Source organism: Ochotona curzoniae, unplaced genomic scaffold (assembly GCF_017591425.1).
Source record: "Ochotona curzoniae isolate NIBS_2020 unplaced genomic scaffold, NIBS_Ocur_1.0 scaffold_3835, whole genome shotgun sequence".
NCBI classification, from domain to species: domain Eukaryota; kingdom Metazoa; phylum Chordata; class Mammalia; order Lagomorpha; family Ochotonidae; genus Ochotona; species Ochotona curzoniae.
Window position 1 is genome coordinate 24,998,823 of NW_024467114.1, and position 14,310 is coordinate 25,013,132.

The following is a 14,310-nucleotide window of genomic DNA, read 5'->3' on the forward strand; positions in this document are numbered from 1 at the left end:
CTCTTGCTCATAAGTGTCATGGCCCAAACTTTGGCGCTATCAACATCTTTTTATAACCTTGCATATCAATCGTTTTTTACATACCACCTGATTTGGCAAATATTATTCTACTGGACACTCCAGATTCTCTAGTCTCCTTACATAGCCCTAAGTTCACTCAGTTGTGGTGGTCGCTAGAGGATGCTGCCCTGTTAGGCATGTGGAAATGTCAACATCATGAAAAGGAGATTTAACTTAGTTTGGGGGAATCTTTATGTAATTTCAAATTTGGGACTGAGATTTAAGGTAAATAAATTTCAGGGACTTGCCATTGGTTTTGTGAAATTCAGTACCAGCAAGCATGCCCTTTTTCTTAGGTACCATCCAGGCCAGAGTGTGGTCCCTCCCCTATCTGATTCTTTGGTGGCAGCATTTCTGTGGCCAACGTCACAGCCACCCATGTTGACTCTAAAGTGGTCAACTGCCAGGCTTATCATGAAACTCAGATCATTCTGTGGCCTCCTTTCATCACAATGACTAAATGAAACATGGCTTTCCATCTGGAGAATGTCATCTGTGGGCTTACCAGGTTTGCATTTTAGTTTGGAAACATGTGTGCTAAGTTTGACTCCCCAAGTCTCTTAAGTTAATGTCACTGAGGTGATAGAAACTTAATCCACTTACAGGAGGGCCTTCAGGAGGTGATTTTCTGAGTTGGATTGATCTTTTCACATAGAGTCCCCAGGAAAGCGATTATACCTCTCACCCAACCCTACATACACACCTACACAATTGTTCTTGCCATGCAATACTTCTAGGATTCTGCCAGCAACAATGCCTTCACCTGATGCCTCAACCATGGGTCACCTGATCTTGCACTGTGAACCCTCAGAACCACACGCTTCTCCCCAGCATTCCGTCACAGTCACAGAAGGCTGACACTTTCACTGCTTGAGATAACTCATTATGGAAAGAATGATGGCTGGCAACATCAGGACATGATTTCACAGGGAAATTAATTCTGAATTATTTCCCTAAAAATGAAATCTTTCTACAGCACTTGTTTAATGGAACATTCAACAATTGGGTGAGGGATATGCAACAACTTGAACACCCCCGCAACCCATCCCAAGAGGGCTATGGTGTAAAATAAATAAATGGCATGGCAAGACAGCTTTCTTATCTGCCAACCCTACAATAAAGATCTCAATGATATTAGCCTAAAAATCACCCAAATAATTTTCTTTCTTTGGGCAGAGAAAAAGGACAAGGTGCTTTTCTCACAAATAGATTCCTTCTGTTTCTGCTAACTTGATAATAACCCAGAGATGGGCTTGATTTCTCTGCTAAGCTATTAATCTTTTTTAAAGATTTATTTTTATTATTTTTTTTTATTGGAAAGGCGGATATACAGAGAGGAGAGACAGAGAGGAAGATCCTCCATCCGATGATTCACTCCCCAAGTGAGCGCAACGGCCGGATACTATGCCGATCCGAAGCCAGGAGCCTCCTCCGGGTCTCCCACGCAGGTGCAGGGTCCCAAAGCTTTGGGCAGTCCTCGACTGCCCTCCCGGGCCACAGGCAGGGAGCTGGAAGGGAAGCGGGGCTGCCGGGATAGAACCGGCCCCCATATGGGATCCCGGGCGTGCAAGGCGAGGGCCTTAACCACTGCGCCACCGCGCCGGGCCCTAAGCTATTAATTTTTAAGCCTCTCCTTGATTGCAGGTTCCAACTAAAATGTGACGGAAACAAATTTTATTTTTAAGGCATCTCCCTGTTCAGATATTATACAAGATTGATGCTTGCTATTGAGTAGGACTAAGTTTCAGGTGAGGATTCCTTGGGACACATGCCTGAAATTCAACAGAATCATCCTTTAAATGACACCAGCAGGCTACATCACTTGCACAATGTGTCTGAACAGACAAGCTGCTTCATTCCTCAAGATTCAATGCCCTTAAATGTGAATCTTCTAATACAGAAAAGCTACACACACACACACACACACACACACACACACACGAAATATATGAAACATATCCCCAGTTCAAACTAGTACTATTTTTGTGATTTGCAGAGGCAGGTGTTTTCATTCAGCAGGTTACTGTCCCACATTTGGGTGACAGTTTAAGTCCTAGCTGCTCCGTTTGTGGATTCACTCCATGCCATTATACCTGGGAAACAGTGGGTATAGCTAAAGTTCTTGGATTCCTGCCATCTACACAGGAGACTCAGATTGAGTCCTGGTTCTTCCCTTTAATCTGAGTCAAACTAAAGGTTGTGGCTATTTGGAAAATGAACCAATGGATAGAATAGCTCTATTCCATGTCTCCTTGTCATTTGGCTTTTCCAGTAAACCTTCTTCTAATGTGCTGTTTGGAGAATCATCACTTAAGTGCATTTGATCAAAGTGATACCCAAATGACATGAAAGTTTACAAACCTATCAATATTATTTTGAAAGTAGGGTATGCCACATTTCAAGATAAATTTTATAAGTTATTTTGGGCATCAACTGGGCAGAAGAGGCACTCTTTGATACAACTGAGTGTTCAGGGAGATGCGACTATTAACCTAGAATCTCCCCTTTAGCGCCGTGATTTTCTGGCTGTATTGTTCAGTGTTACTTTCCATGTGCCTCTGCACATCTGGAGTACCAGGGGGAGGCTTAGATGTGTGATTTTCTGAAGAGGATGGTGTCTGTCTCAATGCAGAATGAGAAGGAAAACCCAACAGGCATCACATACTTCCTCTTTCCTAGCTCCCTCAAATTCTGCCTCAGTTTTCATAGGCCAGTGACAGTGAAGGTTATGCTCAGGAGAAACATTTGGACTGGGGAATGGTTCCTATGTTGTCTGGGCATTCTCTTTTTTCAGTCAACAACAAGTATGGATGACCCCTGTGTTGCATACCCAAGTGATGGGTCATGTGAGGTAAGCTTGAGCTGCAATGCCTGAGTACAGATCCCATCTCTGCTATTTACAACCTGTGGGCCGTCAAGCCTGTTTTCTTCACAGCAAAATGAGGTCAAGAAAGATGGTGTCTATCTCACAATGCCATTGAAGAACTTAAATGAGCTCCATGTCAAGTGCCTAGAACAGGATTTGGCAGTGTGTCCAATGAAAACAGCTAGTTTTACATTTTGACTTCAAAAAAAAAAATTGTCTTTAGTTCAGAGTAACAGAGAGAAAAAAAAAGGAAGAGTTGGAGATTTTTCATCTGCTGGTTCACTTCCCACATGCCTGAAACTGCTGATTCTTTGCTAGGTGGAAGTCAGGAGCAAGCATCTCTAAGTTGGCCCTGTGGTGACATCTTCCATTGTCTCAAGAGGTGCATTAATAAGCACATCTTCAGACTTAAGTCAGGTTCTTCACATGGGGTGCAGATTGCTGTGAGAATAAGTGTATCATCCTTTTCTTTAAAAAAAAAAAAAAAGGTGGGGAGGGGTTATTGAGGCCTGACTTGTAGCCTAGTGTCTGAAGTCCTCTCTTTGCATATGCCAGCATCCCAGATGGGTGCTGGTTCATGTCCTGGCAGCCCTACTTCCCCTTTCCAGTTCCCTACTTCTGGCATGGGAAAGTAGTTGAGGATGACCCAAACCTTTGGGACCCTGAACCCATGTGGGAGACCTGGAAGATGCTCCTGGCTGCTGGCTTCAGATCAGCTCAGCTCTGTTCTTTAGATGAATCAGTAGATGAAAGATCTTTCTCGGTCTCTCCTCTCTGTATATCTGACTTCCCAAAAAATAAATAAATCTTTTTTTTTTTTTTAAAAAAAAGGTTTATTTGAAAGGTAGAGTTACAGAGACACAACAGAATAGACAGAGATCTTCCATCTGCTGGTTCATGCCACAAATGGTCACAAGGGCCAGGACTGAACCAAGCTAAAGCCAGGATTCAGAAACTCCAACCCAGTGTATGTGAGTGCTGTCCTCAAACACTTGGGCCATCTTCTACTGCTTTTCCAAGCTCATTAGCAGAGAGCTGGATCAGAAGTGAAGCAACCGGGGCTCAAACCAGTACCCTTGTGGGATGCTGACATTGTAGGCTTCAGCTTAGCTGAATATACCACAATGACAACTCCTATTTTCATCATCTTACTAAAGAAGCTTCTCAATGACTTATCTATATAGTGAGAATGATAAATTCTTCCTTCTATCAAGGATCAATGTAGTTCTTATATCTGAGGTTCTTTATACATCATAAAATGCTTTAACAAATTCCTTTGGTGTGTTAAAGATTGTAGTGCCTAATTGTCCCTGCCTTCCTGCTGCAGCACATCTCCCCTTCCTTGTTCAATCAAGAAGAAATGCCATTTCTCTTCACATCTCTAGCCTACACCTGTTGCTCACTTGTTATCCAAAAATCAAGGAGTTGGAACTATTGCTAAGGCAGGGTGCTACCAAGTCAAGGCTTGGTGAATTTTCAGCTCTGAGGGAAAGCTCAGAGAACCTGTTGAATGCTTGGAGGAGAGGCATGTCCCAGCCATGTGGGTCTGTATCTGCATACAGATCTAAGAGTCCTACCGGTCCTACAGGAATTACCTGGGCAGAGAAAGCAGGCATCCAAGAGCCCTAAAAAGCACAACCATTTACTCTGTGTATAGTGACTCAGGGGAGCCTTGGGCAATGCCAGAGCTGACATCAGAGCTGCAACTGATGGAGAAACAAGGCCAGGCTGGCTCAGAGCAAAGAACAAAAAGAAGAGGACTTTTCTGCAGGTTGAGTGTCATGTCACTTCTGATAGGATGAGCAGACCTGCAGTTGGTACAAATGAAGACACTTTTCTCTTGAGTCCATAGCTGTGTCCCTGGTGGCATCATGGGCTTAGCCAGTGACACACACATGGAAAACCAGCTCTGGTGGTCTTCAGGGAAGACCTAGGTGCTATGTGGGGATGGCTATATCCCAATCCCGGTCTTGAATCAAGATACACACTCCACACTGCCACCTACCTGCTGGCCTCTTTGGTTGTAGTTCTACCCAGTTCTCCATATTTTATGCAGTCTCCCTAACTAACCTGTGCTTCCACCCTCTGCTTAGAAGTTATCTATACTTACTGGGGCCTCAGAACATGTATCTCAGTAACCCTTTAATTCAGTGCTATCAAAGTTGGCCTAGTTTCCAGTTGTGGAAAATGTCTCTGCCATGCTAGCTTACAAGCACCTGCTTCTCTTCAGTGTCACAGTGACACCCTATACCACACGCTGCTCCCGAGAGTCACTTGATACATATTTATCAGGGGAATAAATGAATATTTGTTGGTGATAATGAGCTTGAACTGAGATCTTGATGGCTTCCACAAATGGCTCTGAACTGTTGACGGGAAACATTGCTCTTTCTGACCAGTCTCCTGGGCTGTTTTGTGACATCTCGTGTCAGAAAATGCTCCCAACTCCTTTTAGTGAATTATGAAGTGTTAGGAGAACAGTAGCACCTTCTACAGTTAGGAACTGGGTGAAACTGTGAAGAGGGAAAGCCCCCCAATTGCTCCTGGCTGCAGAGGTGAGACTGGTAGATTTTATTTTTGGCAGCTTCTTCTATCGCAAGACAGTGTGACACAAAGGGTGGAACTCAGAATTTATTTTCTGCTTTTCTTGTCCTGTTCTCCACACCCACCCCACTCCTACCACCCTTCACCTTAGCTGCTTTTTACACATACATCCACAGTGGAATTTAAGGTGTACTAGTAAGAAAACAAGTCTTTATTTGGCACCTGTGACTGTTCTAAAACTAGGTTATCTGCTTCTTTGAAAACTTATTTTTCTTTCTTTGAGAGGCAGACACAAACATTTACACACAGAGGCAGTGACAGAGAGCTCTCATTCACTGGTTTATTCCCCAAATACCTGCAACCTACAGGCTGGGCTAAGTGCATAGCTAGAACCTGAAAACACCATTCAGGTCTCCCAAATGGACAGCAGGAACCTGATTTAGCATGAGCCATGACAAGACTACCTTCCAGGGCCTGCTTTAACAGTCAGGCAACAGGCTATGGAACCCAGGAAACAGGATATGGGATGTGGATTCAATCTCTAGGTAGGCCAGATGTGCACCCTGACTTGGTGCTTCTGTCCCGTATTCATTCACCAGCTATGCAGATAAGAGAGAAGTGAGAAATAGGTAGAGGACCAGGAACCACTGTTCATATATATTTTCCTTTACACTTTGAGATCAATGAGATCACATGAACAACTCATAAGAGTGCTCCAGAGTTTTAAAATTGTGTTTTCCTTCACAGAGATGTGGTTAGACATCCCTTCTGTTGGCTCTGACAGTCGAAAGACTGTCCAAGAAAAAATTCCAGATTTAGCTCTCAAGGAGATAGAATCACTCTTGTGGATGATTTTAATAGACACTTCCAGAATCCTGGCAGGCTATCTGCAATTCTTGGAACACCAGGCTGAGATGTCAATAAGGACACCTCCAGGAAACCTCCAAAACGATGCTGCCCATAGTGCCCCCTCTCAATGTTTGCATTTTATAGGATATAGTATAAATGATTAATTAAAGAATGGAAAGACAAATGGACCATTTAATTAGTGGAGATAACTCTTAGCTCTACTGATCACCAGATTGTCTTTAATAAATTTATTTTTCTTGTAAGAATGAACACTTAGCATTTTTGCCACATTCACATCGCACTTAGGTATTACACACATATACAAACATGCTAACCATTCTAGCAAGGACCACTACTTTTTCATCATAAGTGAAAACCATAAAATGTTTTAGCTGAAAGACAGGCTGGTAAGAGGCCACACCCTATTTTGTAAAGCCATAGTCTTGTGCTTCTCTGATTGGAGTGCAGGTGGGGGCTGAGGACCCACCAACTCTGAGGATTCACATGGCTTGAGAAATCACAGAGATCCTAGACTCAAGATCCATGTTGTGAGGTTTCCTGCCACCTGATGCCTCTCTTGGTGAAGAGAGAGCTGTGATGTTTCTTCCCTGTCATTATTTGTAGATACACGAGTTGAAAGGACATCTCTTCAACAATAAGTTAAAAAGACCCAGGCTTTAAGAAGTTTGGAACTGAACTTTAGGATAGCCTTAGAACTTATAAAGAAATGGTTTTCTTTCTGGCTAATACATGAAGCAATGGTGGAATCCGACTTCATCATTCTTAAATCCTTAAAGAAATATCCAGTGACCACCAACATCCCAAAGAGCCAGATAAACACCATACCACCTGGGAAGTATTCCTGCTGCCAAGAACTTGTGCTTGCCTCTAAATCAAGCCTAGAAAGCCCCTAATCACCAATTTGCAAGAAATACAAGCAATAGAAAGCTTGTAAAACTGACACCACGGACACATGCAGCGATGCTCGGATTGCTCAAAACTCGGCCGGCTGTTCAAACAAGGTGCAAGAAAGAACCAAGGGAGGGGCTCACATCTGTGATTTCAGAGTCACATGAGGCATATCAACCAATTTTGATGTTCGAGCCTTATTTCAGTCCCAATTTTCTGAAAAAAATAACACCTCCTGGCGAGGAAGTCAGTTCTGCCCTGAAGCCTGGGAACACAGAGGCAAGGGAAGCATCCTAGAGTAACTGTTGCTGCGGGCCATTACTGGGATACAGATGTGGACTGTGGAGGCAAGCTGGGGGGCAAGCACTGTGTCACTATCATCTCACTGGACTGTCTGGTCAAGGACATGAATGATCAAGCTCTTGGAAAGGACCTAGCTTTTCACTTTTCTCCTGTTCAACAGGGAGTCTGGGATGTTTTTTTTTTTTTCTTTTTTCTGTTTTCTTGGAGATGTTTCTCAAGGATGAAGTTTTAAAGATGAAGCCTACATAAAACAAGCAAACAAAAAACAGACCCACGCCAGCCGGCAAACCAGCCATCAGATACTGTACTGTGCATACTGGCTTGAGTAGCAGCCACCATCATGGTTGGGGTTTTGATCCAACCTCTGCACTGTCCTTATGCGCAGAGCTACCAAGGGAACAAAACCATGGAGGCCCACATGATTACTTGCCAAGTCCACCTTGGAAGGGCATCTTCTAGGGTTCTGGCTCAGTTCTCACCCTATCGTCTGGAAGACATCATGTTAATGGAGCACCATCTCCCATAAGGAGCACCATCTCCCAAGACTCATTCTGGAGTTTGGCTGCCAAGGCCCCAGGCTCCTACAGCTAGCCGTCTCGTGGGATTCTTCCATAAGCAAAAGAAAGCAAAGCTTGCAGAAAATAATCAAGAAAAGAAACTGAAGACTATCAAGGAAACTTATGAGTTTTGGATCTGAAGAAACTATGGGTGATTTTGGTGAAGTGGTACTGTGATTACTTTCCTTGAAGGACTATATCATCTGTATTCCATATTCATTGCATTTGCACAGTGAAATATGAATGAAATGCCCTGATATACGGAACCTGCTCCAAGCAAACTCAAGACAGGCTGAAAGTACATAGAACTGGCTGAAACAGGACTGTCAGTTGATAACTGTTTAATTTACATTACGTGTCCATAGAGGGATCATTTTTTGGATCTTTTGACTTATTTATGAATGCCATGGGGCCTGGCATGATGGCTCAGTAAGTAAATCCTCGCTTTACATGAGCCAACATCCCATACGGGCACTGGTCTGTGTCCCAGCTGCTCCACTTCCTTTCCTGCTCCCTGCTTGCAGCCTAGGAAAGCAGAAGATGGTATAAAGCCTTGGGACCCTGCACCCATGTGGGAGACCCAGAAGAAGTTCCTGGCTCCTGGCTTCAGATTGGCTTAGCTTTGGCCATTGCACCCATGTGGGAAGTGAACTGGCAGATGGAAGCTCTTTCTCTCTGTCTCTCCTTCTTTCTGTAAGTTTGCCTTTCCAATAAAAATGAATAATCCTTTTTAAAGAAAGAATGTTATGGAAAATGGAATGATGTAAGTCTTTTGTAGTGTGAATTGTTGAAAGCAACATTTACTATGGGGTCTTCAGAAAGTGTATGAAAACTGTGCTAGGAGAATACTAAGGACATGAGGATTAACTGTCATCATGAGTGATACAGTTGACTATCTGAACTGGAAAGTTCATGACTAACTTGCTACTTGAGAGGAAACAAGTGGTCATCAATGTGCTCCATCCTGGGAAGGAAACAGAGTCAAAGACAGAGATAAAGGGAAAAACTAGCCAAAATGTACAAAACCCACTCCTGATGTCATCTTTGTGTTTGGATTTGGAATTCACTTTGGTGGTGGCAAGACAATGAACTTTGGCATGATTTGTGATTCCTTGGACTATGGTAAGCAAAATGAACCCAAACAGACTTCCATGATATGACCTGTCTGGAAAAGAAAACTGCAAGAAAACAGTGAAACAAGTATAAGAACAGAATGAAGAATGTCAGGGGAACTGCCATGGTCAACGTTGGCTCTGGCCAGAACAAAAATAAAGAAGTGAGCCAGGGATTGGATAACAGAAAAAGGAATCAAGATTTCACAGTACACTGATCTGTGGTGATTGTTCAAAATGTTTAATTAGAACTAATAAACTTAAAAAATTTTCCAAGAAATATTATGCATGGATCAACTACTCATTTTAAAACTGTTGGTGGCAAAATTAACTTAATTTTTAAATTTCATTTTCCCTGGACTTTCTGAATTTCCTTTGCAGAATACATTTGAAATGAAAATACATGAGATGAAAAAACTTTTCACTAACATAACTAAGGACAGTATTTTAAATGAAACAAATAAGCAGACCACCAAGAGAAGATTTTCACATGATGGTCAGGAGCTTTTGTGAAATGTGAGAACTCTTATCGTGGGTGGAATGTGAGTGGTCTCTGGAAGTGACTGACAGAAAGAGCATCCATACTATGTTTGCCTGAAGCTAGATCAGACCAGAATATGTAACTACTCATGATGAAGATGCCATCCCATGGAAAAGAACATGATATGCAGTTGTGTTGGTCTCATTATCTATGTTGAGGTGACAACAGCAACCTTGGCATGGTATGTTTTAACTATACATTCTACAATATCATTAAAAGATAGTTCCCCAAGCACAAGATCAAATCCCCAGAGGATGATAGGTCAATGGACTCCCATGTGAATGGCCCTACTGTTAAGAGCTGCATGCTCCAAGGAGCAAAAGGTTTGTAAGGTTGCAAGTTGGTCTCAGAAGGTCGTCCAGCCTTTCAATTTGCAAAGGGCATCTCAGATTGCGCCCCCAGGAGCCCACTTGTAAATTATTGCTGGGATCTTTTACTGAAATTGAGTCTACTTGAAGAAATTATGGTTTTCACAAATGCATACCAAGCATGGATAGACACTTGCCAGAAAGATCTGGTTTGAATGTGATGAAACATCAAATATAACCATTTGCCAGAAGCCCAGAGCAGATCATGAGTGACCAATGATTGATGGAAGGAATCAAAGAAGATGGAGAAACCCTTCTATTCAAGTTACATAAAGTCAAAATGACCTTTCATGCTGGGCATGGCGACCCAATGACACCTGTGAATCAATGACGGCCCTTTGTAAAGAGAAAATGATCTGGCCAGTGGCCATGTGCTCGTTCCACGTTAGGCTCAGTGTTACACACTGCTTCCATTCCATCTTCATCATCACTGCCTCTGGGGCCCTGGGTGACTTTGAGGTTCAATCCAGTGTAAGGCAACAAACCTAACAACTCACAGACAGGGGAGAGCACTTGGCACAAAAGTCAAGACATCGTTGGGATGCAAGCATCCCTTAAGAGTGCCTGGGTTCAAATCCCAGTTCTGCTTCTGAGACTTTTGACCCACTTGTAATTCCAATTTCCTGCTGAAGCCCATCTTGGGAGGAAGTAGTGATGGCTCAGGTCCTTAGTTGCCTGCTACCCCCAGGGAAGACCCCTCTCAAGTCCTTGGCTTTTTGGCTTCTACCTGCCTCAGCTGTGGTTGTGTCACAGGCATTTGGGGACTGAATCAAAGAAAGGGAAATTCTCCTTTTGTCTTTCTCACTGTATTTGCAAATAAATAACAAATGTGTTGAGAAAATAATCAGAGCCATACATTTGTAATAATATATATATGTATATATTTTTTGCTTAGGGAAGGAACTATTTTTAATTCTTTAGCCAAAATAAGTACAAATGCTCACAATGTTGAAACAGTGCCCCCCTCCAACTATTCAATGAATGATTTTCTGATATACAGAAATAAAACCACTTCCTGTGAGCTCCAGAAAGCAAACACACAATTCATCAATGAAGGCATTCTACAAGGAGGTGTCTAGCAGACACACAAGTGCTCCAGATAATCCCAAATTGCTGCCTCGAAAGAATTTGGCTTCTTTTCCTAAGACGACTGCATTTTGAGGAATGAACTAAAATGATCCAAACTTTCCATACATCTTGGAGAAGGGTTAAGCATAAAAATCCCGTTAAACAATAATGGGATTTGTGTGTGAAACATTACTCTCTTTGAACATTTTTGAGACTGCTACTTTCCTCTTTTCCCCCACAACTAATAACAATTCAACATTATTTAACATAATCCTACTGACAGGTAATTTCTGACATGAAATTTATTACTGCTTGGCCCTCCAAGGGCAGGTTCCACTATTAATGTTTCCTTTTAAAAGCTATAGCATACATTAGATTCTCCTACAGACTTTTCCCCATGTTTTCCTTGGAAACTCCTACTTTCTGTGGTATTTTACATTGCCCCAGTCTGTTTTAACTGTGTCTACACACACACACACACACACACACACACACACACACACACACACACACACTCCCTCTCTCTCTTCCAAAGTCGAGGTACACACATAACATTGAAGCAGTTTATTCTGATATTGGATTTACCTGTAACTGAACAAACATGAACATGAGTATGGCATAAATTTAAATAAGTTTCTCCTTTCCAGGATGGATATGCAATCGAGTGAATTAGAAGGGGTGAATTTCATTCCATCCTGCCAGGAAATCAGAGAGCATTCAGTCACAGGTGTCCTGCCTATAGGGCCACAGGGACTGGCATGCAGACACAGCCCTCATTGGTTCTTTGAGTCTGGCACCATGCAGGGCATGGGAAACTCTCCTGGATATATCTGGGATTCTGACTCACTCAAAGAAGTGATGTTTACCTGATGAGTCACCATGAAGCCAGGTATTTCCCTACCTGTGCTAACCATAAAAGGGCATTGCTACCTAGGGAGTGAAGTCATCTGCCCCAGAAAGAAGCACATGGCACCTCTGCCTTTCCTGGAACAGCTTTCCTGGCACCGTGAGCCCACAGGCCGGAGTGGGTCATGTAGTGTCCCTCCTTAGAGAAGGGAGCACAGCGGAGAGGCCAGCTGCTGGGCTAAGGGGCTAGGGGGACGAGTGGAAGGATCTGTCCATCCTTTTCTCCCTTCCCTTCCTTTCTCCATCCACTCCTGCCCTCTCTCCTTCCTTCCTTTTTTCCTCTGTCCTCTCTCCCTTTCTCCCTTCTTTCATTTTCTCTCTCTTCCCTCCCACCCTCCTTCCTTCATGTTATATTTATTTGTAATTTTAGGGAGATCATGTTTGTTATGTTATAAATTGTATATAGTATATTTCACTGTTTTTCACACACTGTTCTGTAAAATCTGACAAAGGCACCCAGCCCTGTGGCTGTCACTGAAGGTAGGAGAACTGCTTCACTGTGTCAAGCCCTCTCCTGTGTGGTTAAATCCCACACCAGCAAATTCACACACACACACACACACACACACACACACACACACACATTGATATTCACAAGACTTATCCAGAGGCTTGAATTCACTTGAAGGCTGGTTCATAAACATCCTGGCATTCTTACCACAGTGGTGGGCTTTATTGGTCATGAGCCTTGGGGGACCCTTAAGTTCATCAGGAGACGCAGGGTCTATCAGAGGAGGCATATTGCCTCCACTTTGGCCTAATGGATAATCCATTTTTTGTAGTGAAACACGATCAGGAGTGACTGTGTGTCCATCTGCATGGACAGATTCTTAACTTCTCTCACTCTAAGTTAGGAAGAGTGATATAATAGGTCTGAAAAAGTTCATAAGGGAATGCACTTTCATATTTTCTTTAATTCTGCCTGAAAACTTTTTGAGGTCAATTTAAATGTCACCCTCAACCGAATTCCAACTGAGAAAAGCTAGCAGTGTACACCTGGTCATCTATTGTGGGCTCTGTCTGGCCCCATACATTTACACCTCTGTCAGAGAAATAAAGAGGAAGAGAAGGAGAAGAGGAGAATGGTGGAGAGAGGGGAGAAGAGATGAGAGTGGCTAGCAGGAGCGGACAGGAGAAGAGGGAAGCTAAGAGAGGGAACAGAGAAAGAGGCAATACTAGCAGGACAGACTCCTCCATACTGGTTGTTAAATACTGTAGGCCACTGAGTGAGCATGGCATGCTGAGGCCCAGCAGCAGCCCATGGTGCAGTCCTCCATCTGTGTGAGTAGAACCTGTCAGGGGGCCTCACATGTCAGGGACGAGGTACATTCCTAGGTGACTGGGCCATTAGCAGCTCAGCCATCCATTTTTCATTTGAAGAAATGGTTTTAGAGGTTGAGCTCTTATCTTCGAGAGGCCTGTAAATGCAGCTCTTGTGTTTTCATTGGGTTTATGTAGCCTGGGGGATTTTGGTCCCCCTGTTGAGGCAGTAAATTTCCCCCTTTGTGTGAATGTATGCGGTTAATATACTTAAAAACCCATCAGGCACAGCGAACAAAAATGCAGCCTCCTTCACACAGCAGTCTTTGGCAAGAATATAGTCGCTCAGGATGGCTGGGCAGCGCTTGTAATTGAATTGTGGTCACTAAACCTGATGCTATCAACTTCTGTGAAACCCTGAAGCCAGACACCTCTGAGCAGGGTTTTCACCACCTTTCCTGTTCCCTTGCTGGCAGCTCCCCTCAACTCACCCTGCTGGCAGATGAGGGCAAAGAGAGAAATCCGAGAGCAACAGGAGAGACTCACTAAAGCCTTTTTACTTAACACCAAGAAGAGTTTACTCCAGGGCCTTGAAGGACAAGCTGAAGACCTGACGTTAGCAGGCATGAGTTACGATGCTTGCACAGCCAATGAAAGAGAAGACAGACTTACAACGTTTCTTCCCAGATGCCCCTGGAGGGTTTCCAACCCTTGCTTGAGAACTATGTTGACATTTAGCCAATGCAATCAACATTGTCTGGCACTTGGGCACAGATTCCATGGGCCCCTTGGCAATGACAACTGGGACAAACTGGGATCCATAAGCTGACCTTTTCTGCTCTCTGCTCCAATTCCACGAGTCACCTCTCTACCACCTCCTGGTTCTGGAGTCAGAGTCTCAACAATAGCCATGAGCTTCAGCCTCTGAGCCTACCACTGCATCATTTTAGCAATGGTCTTGCCTGCT

At 43.4% G+C, this 14,310-nt stretch overlaps 1 protein-coding gene and 1 pseudogene across 1 annotated transcript in view; one reads left to right on the plus strand and one right to left on the minus strand.

Moving 5' to 3' along the window:
• The window catches only part of CREB5 (cAMP responsive element binding protein 5), a 380,309-nt gene that overhangs the window by 184,816 nt on the left and 181,183 nt on the right, over nt 1-14,310 (minus strand). The gene's annotated exons all lie outside the window — the stretch shown is intronic.
• On the plus strand, nt 8,983-9,418 carry LOC121145572 (annotated as a pseudogene).